Consider the following 9922-nt stretch of genomic DNA (forward strand, 5'->3'; position numbering starts at 1 on the left):
GGGACAGGACTGTTCACTTCTCCATATGGTTTCTGAGGAGCCAGCCCTGGAGCCTGGACTTCTTGGTTGTGTGACCTTGGGCAACTTTCACTTAGTATGAGCCTCAGTTTCCTCCTCGGAGAAATTGGCGGGGTGGGGTTGGGGGTCAAGTCCCCCACCCGGCAGGATTGATGAGAAAATAGAGGGGTGGCGGGCGCGATCGGAGGTGGGTTCCAGCCCCTGTCCGCTGACTTCGGAGGGGTCAGGCTGAGGTCCGCTCCCAGCTGTGAGCCCGGCAGTGTCTCAGTTTCCCCACCTGCCCGGCTGGAAGGGCAGGCGGGCGGGCGGCGAAGTGACTTACCCCGAAGGCGCTGGCTTCGAGCGCAAGTCGGATCCCCACAGGTGAGGCCTGGAGGACACTCAACCGTCAGCACCAGACTTCCGCTGCCCAGGTCCCTTTTCCGGCTGCTCCCGGGACGGGTCACTGTTTTATCTCTGATCTCACATGTTGCCTGCCCCACTCGCCGTCCGCTTCCCGCCCACTCAGGCCGAACAGCCCAATCAGCGCTCGCCCAACTCTGCCCCGCCCCCCTAATCCCGGCCAATCCGCCCGCGCCGCTGCCACCTCCTCCGGGAAGGGCCGCTCCGGCCCGCTGTCAGTCTCGAGAACGTGATTGGCCCGCAGCGTCGCGATGGAGGGCGGGGAGACAGCGCGTCCTACCAATGGAGAGGCGTGGAGGGCGGGCGTGGCGGGTGCCTCGGGGAGCCGGGAGGTGGGTGCGGAGAACTCAGATTCTAGCCGGAACGGAGCGGTGGGAGGTCTCATTATACCGAAGGGAGCATTGAGGCCCAGGGATAGCAAGGCCGTACCCTGACCCTTCTGTCTAGAAACAGAAAGAGACCCAAGCACTTTTCAGAAAAGGGTCATGGGCCCGATTAAGAGAAGAACTGAAGTCCCCAACTCTGTGGTTTATTCTGTGCAAGCCTGGAAAAGTGACTTGTTCTGCCTGTTTCCCCATCTGTGCAGCACCTTCCTCCTGAGTGGTTTACACACATGAAGTGGTGTATGTAATAATTAGGTCGAGCCCTGGTGGCGCAGTGGTTAAGCGCTCCTCTGCTAACCCAAAGGTTATGCCTCTCTCCTAACTTCTAGTAATTGCCGGCAATCCTTGGTGTTCCTTGTCTTGTAGATGCATCACTCCCATCTCTGCCTCCGTCTTTAAATGGATGTCTTCCTTGTGTTTCTCTGTGTCTGTGTCTCTTCTCTTTTATAAAGACACCACTCATATAGAATTTAGGTCCCTAGGTGGCACAACTGCTAACTGATCCACTGGCACCACAGAAGAAAGGCCTGGCGATCTGCTTTAGTAAAGATTACAGCCAAGAAACCCCTATGTGAAAACCCTAGTTCTACTCTGTAACACATGGTGTCACCATGAGTCAGAATTGACTCAACGGCAACAGGTTTTTGGCTTTCATATAGGATTAGGACCCACCCGACTCCAGTATGGCCTCACATTAATTTAACTGATAACGTCTTCAAAGACTGTGTTTTCAAACAAGGTCACATTCACAGGTACAAGGGTTAGGACTTTAATACATCTTTCTGAGGTCATGATTCAACCCATAACAGTATTAAAGTACTTGTTTAATGCCTGTCCCTTTGGCCCCCCTTGTCCCACAAATATGAGTTCCGTGAGGGACCTTCTCTGGTTTTGTTCACTGCTGAATCCTTAGCACCTACAATGGGGCCTGGCACATAGTATATGCTCAACAAATCTTCGTGAATAAATGAGCTGGGGCCAGACCTGAGGAAGAGACAGGCCAGGGTTTGAGGAAGCTGGAGCCACAGATGCTGAGGAGATGGGGCTGGGAAGAAAGAAGGGAGAAGGTGGGGTAGTGAAATTGAGTGAGCCCCCCAGGGGCAAGGGTGGAGGACTGGACCTGGGAGTCTAGATTTGTTTTTTTTCCCCAGGGACTGCCAGGAAAGAGTGGATGGGACAGGGGCCTCCTGGGACCGGGTTGTGATGGGGTGTCATGGGGAGAAGGTCCCCCAGCCCTCAGGGACCCCCTGAGAGTCCCAGGCACAAGGCACCTCCCATCTACCCACCCATCCCCAGTCTGGAGTGAGGAGCTCATCCCCTCCCCCCAGGGAATGCTGAGTAGAGGGCAAAGGCTGGCCCAGAGCATGCTGGGACAGGTCAGAGTCCAGCAGGGCAGTGGCAGGGGGCAGCAGTGGTAAGGAAGGGTCAGATGTCATGGAGGGACACGCCAGCGTGAGTGTGATGTCGCTGAAGAGATCCAGGGTGGAAGTGTCCCGTGCTTCCAGGCTCAGGCTGGGGACAGCTTGGGGCACCTCAGCAGGGGCCACAGTGCAGGCCACCCCCAGGAAGAGGGATGGGGGCAGTGGGGTGGGCTTCGGGGCAGGGGTCTCTGAGGCAGCACCTCCTGGGACAGGATGGACAGGGCCAGGCACTGGGTGGTGGCCTCAGTCTTGGCGAACTGTCTGCAGAGAGAAGATTGTAAGGGCTGCCCTCCTGCCTACCATCTCAGGAAGGCTCTGTCCCTTCTCCCTCACCCCATCTTTCTTCTCCAGCCTATCTCCCTGCCACATGTCCCTCTCCTAGTCCATTTTCTTGGGTCTGATAGTTCCGTCTTTCTGACCCCATTCATAGGGTGGCTGGGAATAGCCGTGGGGATTCTGGGGTCTAGATCATTGTTGGGTGCTGTTGAGTTGATTCGGACTCGTAGTGACCCCAAATGACAGTAGAACTGCTCCATAGGGTTTCCTAGGCTGTAATCTTTACAGAAGGAGCCCTGGTGGTGCAATGGTTAAACACTTGGCTGCTAACTGAAAGGTCAGTGGTTCAAACGCACCCAGTAGCTCCGGGAGAGAAAAGACCTGGAGATCGGCTTCCATAAAGTAGCGGCAGGGGGCAGCCTAGAAAATGCTCTAGGGCAGTTCTACTCTGCTGTATAGGGTTACTATGAGCTGCAGTCTATGGGATGGCACACAACAGCAACAATCTTATATAGACGCAGATTACCAGGTATTTCTCCCAAGGAGCCACTGAGCGGGTTCGAACTGCCAACCTTCAGTTAGCAGCTGAATGTTTAACTGTTTGCACCACTAGGGCTCCTGGGTTCTGGGTAGGTTCTATAGTTTGGTCTAAGATGTGGTTTTCGTTGTTGTTAGCTGCCATCCAGTTGGCCCTCTGACCCATGGCGACCCCAGGCACAATGGGATCACACCACTATGATCCATAGGGATTTTTTGTGTGTGTGGTGAAAATATACATAACAAAACATATGCCAACTCAACAATTTCTACATGTATAATTCAGTGACATTGACTACATTCTTCAAGCTGTACAACAATTCTAACTATCCTTTTCCAAGCCATTCCTCCACCATTAACATAGATTCAGTGCTTCCTAAGCAAAAGATCCATAGAGTTTTCACTGGCTCATTTTTGGAAGGAGATTGCCAGGCCTTTCTTCCTAGTCTTGAAGTTCCGCTGAAAACTTTCCAGCATCATAGAACCACACAAGCCTCCACTGACAGATGAGTGGTGGCTGCACTTGAGATGCACTGGGTAGGAACTGAACCTGGGTTTCCCACATGGAAGGTGAGAATTCTACCACTGAACCATCGCTGTCCTCAGGAGGTGGTTACCCATGTAGTTTTACATTCGTAGAAACTCATCAAGCCATACACTTGAGATTAGTTCATGTTATGCACTCAATTTTTGAAGGTACCCTAGTAACACAATGGTTAAGCGCTCAACTGCTAACCGTAAGATAGGTGGTTTGAACCCCCCAGTGGCTCCTCGGGAGAAAGACGTGGCAATCTGCTCCATAAAGATTATAGCTGAGAAAACGCTATAGAGCAGTTCTACATTGTCACATGGGGTTGCTATGACTCAGAATCAACTTGACAGCACGCAACAATAACAAATGCACTTAATTGCTTGTCTGTTATCCTCCAAAATGAAAAGGGAAAGACTCCCCTCTGCACTGAGGACCCAGCTGTGAAAAACACAGACAAAATTCCTGGCCCTATAAAAAGGAATGAAATTCTTTCTTAAAATCAAACAATGGTTTAGCTTAACTAGCAAAGAATGCCTGCTTGAGCATTGTGCCCTTTGAAGATCGATCTATATGGGATCAAATGGACAACAGCAACTCAAAAGATTAGATCAGAAGCTTAGGGGATGGTGAGTTTATGTAAACGGAGGAGGAACAACTCAGAAAAGGAGGGTGAGAATGGTTGCACAACTCGAAGAATGTAATCAGTGTCTCTGAATTGTACACGTAGAACCTGTTGAATGGGTGTATGTTCTGCTATGTACATTCTCAACAACAACAAAAATAAAAGAAACCCATTGCCATCAAGTTGATTCCAACTCATAGCCACCCTGCAGGGCAGAGTAGAACTGCTTCATAGGGTTTCCAAGGCTGTAAATCTTTATGGAAGCAGACCGCCACATTTTTCTCCCAGGGAGCGGCTGGTGGGTTCAAACCACTAACTTTTCCGTTAGCAGCTGAGTGTTTTCACCACTGCACCACAGGGCTCCTTAAAACTAAAATAAATTACGTATATATATATATGGAAAAAAAAGGGAATGAAATTCTGATTCATGCTACAACATGAGTGAACTTTGGAAACATTATGCTAAGTGAAAGAAGCCAGCCACAAAAGGCCACATATTGACTGACTCCATTTATATGAAATGTCCTGGGGTGCCCTGTGGATTTTACTTCCTAAGCAGCTCTTGAGTCTGCACACTTCTCAGCATCTCCAAACCCCCACCACCGACCAGAGCTCTAGCATCTCCTGTCTGATTGACAGCAGCAGCCACTTTACTGATCTCCTACCAGCATTCCAGCCCCTTCAATCCCGTCTCTGCCAGGCAGCTGGAATGATCTTTTAAGAAAAATAAATCAGATTACAGCCCACTGACTTGCTCAAACCTTCCAGTGGCTTCCCACCACGCTGAGAATAAAATCTATACTTCTGACATCACCTCCATGACAATACAATCTGGCCCCTCTATTTCCTCTCTGACCTCACTTGCATTCATTCACCTCTTTATAGCCTTATACACACTATGCTCCCCGCTGTCTGGCCCACCGCAGGGCCTTTGCACATGCTGAGCCCGGTGCTTGTGTAGCTGCCACTGCTCCACCCATATTCCCTGGGATCCTTTGACCATTTGTGCACTCTGCCCCATTGGGTTCCCTAGGCTGTAGTCTTTTTGGAAGCAGATCTCCACGTCTTTCTCCTGTGGAGGCACTGGGTGCATTCCAACCACCAACCTTTCAGTTAGCAGCCCAGTATTTGGGCCACCAGGGCTCCTGGGGGATCTGGATAGGTTCCATAGTTTGATCTAAGATATGGTTGTTGTCATTGTGCTTTCACCTCCAATATCCAGCACTTGTGCTTCTTTGTCAGAGGCAGCCCTTGGGCTTTCAGAACCTACTCTGCCTGTGCTCACAGAGAACCAGAGGTGCCTTGGAATTAATGTCTCTCTGGCTGCTGAGCGAAGGAGTCCTGGTGGTTCAGTGGTTAAGCACTTGGCTACTAACTGAAAGGTTGGCAGTTCAAACCCACCAGCTGCTCCACTGGAGAAAGATGTGGCAGTCTGCTTATGTAAAGATTTACAGCCTTGGAAACCCTTAGGGAAGTTCTACCCTGTCCTATAGAGTTGCTATGAGTCAGAATCGACTCTATGGCAATGAGTTTACAGGGCAGCAGACCACAGCCAATGCCGTTGGGCATGGGAAGTTAAATTCTCCTTTCTGCCTCTTGCCCCTGATGGGGACAACTCAGAGTTGTCACCTGTGTTATTTCCAAATTCCTCTCCCAGGTTTTTGCCATACTCACCTCCAGATGACTTCGCTTGATTTTACACCTGAGAAAGTATAAATCAGCTCAGTCTGAGAAAGTAAAAACCTGCTCGGCCTTTCATCAGGCTGGACCAACAGACCGAGATAAAGTCAGCTGCAAAGTTAGCAGAAAAGAATATTTCTCCCAAGTGCACACTGAAAGTGTAAAGCGTCTGTTATGTACTGAATTGTGTCTTCCAAACAGATATGTTGAATCATATGGAAACCAGACTTACTGGATCCGTTGAGATTGGGGGAACCCCTGAATCTAATGCCCAGAAATAATCTTTAAACGTTGATCCAAAACAATCCCATGAAGCTATAGTTAACTAAAAACAACAGTTTAGCCCAATTAAATAAGAATGTTTGCTTCAAGCTTAAACTCATTAAAACCCATTGTCGTCAAGTTGATTCCAAGTCATGGAGACCCTATAGGACAGAGTAGAAATGCCCCATAGGGTTTCCAAGTCTCTAATCTTTAGAGAAACAGACTGCCGTATCTTTCTCCCTCGAAGCAGCTGGAGGATTCCAACCGCCGTCCTTTCGGTTAGCAGCCAAGTGCTTAACCACTGCACCACCAGGACACAGCACTCTTCTAACGAATTATCTGTATGTGTAAATTGACAACAGTTAATCTAAAGCACAGATGAAAACTTCGAGGGGCAGAGAGCTTAAGTTAATGGTGATGAAATACGAGTAAGAATAGAATGGTGACCCAATGTGAAGTATGTAACCAATGTTATTGAACTGTTCACACAGAAATTGTGAATGGATGTATGCTTGGTTGTGTATATTGCCACCAAAAATAAATATTTACAAAATAAAATTAAAAAAAGATGATAATGTAAGGGGGCAGTGAAACTTGATTAATGTAAATGGAATAACAGAATGGAAATAATGAGAATGATCATGCATTGTAAAGAATGTAACCAATGTCACTGAACAATTTGTGTAGAAATTGCTGAATGGAAACCTATGTGTAAACTTTCACCTAAAATACAATAAAATATTATTTTAAAAAAGAACACGTTTATATTAGTTACATGCTGAAATAATAACTTTCTGAATATACATCAGCCCCCCAACCCTTATCCACGGTTTCACTTTCTACTGTTTCAGTTACCCGCGGTCAACCGCCGTTCGAAAATATTAAATGAGTAGCGCCCAGGGCCATCTAGGGACCACATCCACGTAACTTTTATTACAGTATATTGTTATAATTGTTCTATTTTATTATTCATTATTGTTGTTAATCTCTTACTGCGCCTAATTTATAAATTAAACTTTATCATAGGTATGTATGCATAGGTCAAAACAGTATATATAGGGTTGGCTACTATCCGCGGTTTCAGGCATCCACGGGGTTTTTGGAACGTTTCCCCCACAGATAAAGGGGCACTATTGTATTCGGTTAAATAAAATATATATACATATATACACCAAACCAAAACCAAACCCATTGCTGTGGAGTCAATGGGGGTGGAACAACTCAAAAAGGAGGTGAGAATTGTTACTGAACTTGAAGAATGTAATCAATGTCATTGAATTTACATGTAGCAACTTGAATTGGTGGGTTTTTTTTTTTTTTAAATTGTACTTTAGATGAAGGTTTACAGAACAAACTAGCTTCTTATTAAACAATTACTACACATATTGTTTTGTGACATTGGTTACCATCCCCACAACATGTCAACAGTCTCCCTCCTGAACGTTGGGTTCTCTATTACCAGCTTTCTTGTCCCCTCGGCCTTCCAAAATTGGTATGTTTTTGCTGTGTATATTCTCAACAAGAAAATTAATTATTTAAAAAAAGGTCAACAGCTGTTTTAAAGCATAGATGAGAAGGTTGTGGGCAAGGAGTTTAAGTAAATGGGAGGGAAATAACTAGAACGGCAAGACAAGAATGTTGACACAATGTGAATAAAGTAACCAAAGTCACTGATCATTATGTCTAGAAACTGTGGAATGGAAGAGTGTTTTTCTTTGTATATTTTCACCAAAAATTAAATTAAATTTTAAAAAAAAAAAGAAAGAGGAAAAGACACACACAGAGGGAAGATGGTCATGTGAAGATGGAGGCAGAGATTGGAGTGATGCATCTCCAATCCAACGAACTCCAAAGATGGCCAGCAACTACTAGAAACTAGGAGAGAGGCAAGGAAGGATTTGTCCTGAGAGCCTTTGGAGGGAGAATGGCCCTACTGATACCTTGATTTTGGACTTCTGGCCTCCAGAAGTGTGAGACAATAAATTTCTGTTGGTTTAAACCATTCGGTTTGTGGAACTTTGTCATGGCAGCCATAGAAAACCAAGACACTGCCAGTGAAGCCACTGTGGTGGTCTCTGGGCATCATGTGGCAGAGCCAGGCTGCTGGGGCTGGGATGTCGGGAACCTGGCCCTGTGGGGCTGGGCAATGTGAGTGGGGAGGACAGGGAAGCAGGGAGTCCAGGGGCTGACACCACACAGAAAACAGACCAGGAGTGGGCAAGGAACCCAGACAGGGGTCAAAGATGGTAAGGGGGACCTGGAGCTGTTGATGAGGGGACTAAAGAGGAGTTAGAAGACCAGCTCAGGAACATGGGACTGGACCCATGTTTTGTTTTTGTTTTTTTTTTTTTCATCTGTGGTGGGTGTATGGTGGCGGAGTGGGGGAAGTGTGTGGGCATGGCCAGAGCTGGGCATCCTGGGAGAGAGGAGGCTTGGGGTTTGGGGGCAGGGCTTAGGCTGGAGCAGGCTCCCATTTACTCAAGTTTAGTTTGAAGACCTCCTGGGATGAAGCCCTAGGCTGGCTGGGAGGGACAACCTACTTACAGAAAAGTGGGCAAGTCACTTTACCTCTCTGTGTCTCAATTTCTTTATCTGATAAATGAGGATTTTAATAACATCTACGTCCTGGGGTTGGTGTGGGGATTAATGAGTTAATATACATAAAGTGGTTATAACAGTGCTTGGTGACATATTAAGTGTCATGTAAATGTTAGCTACCATCATCACCATCATCAATATCACGTAATTATCACCATCAGCACCATTTTCATTATTATCACCATCAGCACCATCATCATCACCACCATCGTCACCACCACCATCAGCACCATCATCATCACCACCACCACCATCACCACCACCACCACCACCATCACCATCACCATCACCATCACCATCACCATCACCACCACCATCACCATCACCATCACCATCACCATCACCATCACCATCACCATCACCATCACCATCACCATCACCATCACCATCACCACTATCTGATATCCTGAATTTGGACTCATCACCTCCAGAACTGTGAAACAATAAATTTTTGTTGTTTTAAGCCACCCAGTTTGTGGTACTTTCTTATGGCAACTCTAGAAAAACTAATACACTTACCATAATGATTGCTAGGTTCTTTTGTGTTGTGGCATCATACCATATAATTTACTCATTGATTTTGCTCATTGCTGGTCATCTGTCTCCTCCACTGGAACACCAGCTCCAGGAAGGCACAGATTTTGTCTGCTCTCTTCACTGCTGGGTCTCCCCCTCACAATACTCCAAGCACAAGAAGAGTAGGTGCTCAATAGATGCATATTGTGTGTTGATTGCATGCATTCCTGGGGTCCACTCCTTTCTGCTCTGCTGGGACCTGGTCTCCCCCAAATCAAGGGCCCCGCCTCTCCTCTCCCCCCAACCCCGCTTTGCCAAGAGCCCCCTCCTGCACTCCCGTAGCCCTCACCTGCAGATCTGATTATGCAGGAACCTTCTGTGGTTGGGCTTCCTCTTGCGGGGCCGGGTGCGCAGGGGCTGCAGGGAACGAAGCATGTGGGTGGCCGCCCCGCTCACGAAAGTGCACAGCTCCCGGGGGCCGGCCTCATAGACCCCTGGGGCTGCAGGATCCCCGGGCTGCATGGCCAGGGTGATTCGGAGGAACCCCTCCAACGATCCTCCCTCTGGTTAGAAAAGCACCCCCTAAAGCTGGAAAGAGAGAGGGGCAGCCAGGGTTGGGGGCCCAGGGCTGCGGAGGGAGACAGCAGGAGGGGTACGTTTGAAAGCCGCAGGT

General features: G+C 47.9%; 1 protein-coding gene across 2 annotated transcripts in view; it reads right to left on the reverse strand.

Moving 5' to 3' along the window:
- Nucleotides 1–488, reverse strand: part of ISOC2 (isochorismatase domain containing 2) — an 11144-nt gene extending 10656 nt beyond the window's left edge. For both annotated transcript variants that reach the window (XM_004381765.3, XM_023736181.1), the window contains exon 1: nt 341–488. The gene's annotated coding sequence lies outside the window, so the exon portion shown is untranslated. The remainder of the gene's footprint in view (nt 1–340) is intronic.
- Nucleotides 489–9922: the final 9434 nt, after the last annotated feature.

Source organism: Trichechus manatus, unplaced genomic scaffold (assembly GCF_000243295.1).
Source record: "Trichechus manatus latirostris isolate Lorelei unplaced genomic scaffold, TriManLat1.0 scaffold00087, whole genome shotgun sequence".
Lineage (NCBI taxonomy): Eukaryota > Metazoa > Chordata > Mammalia > Sirenia > Trichechidae > Trichechus > Trichechus manatus.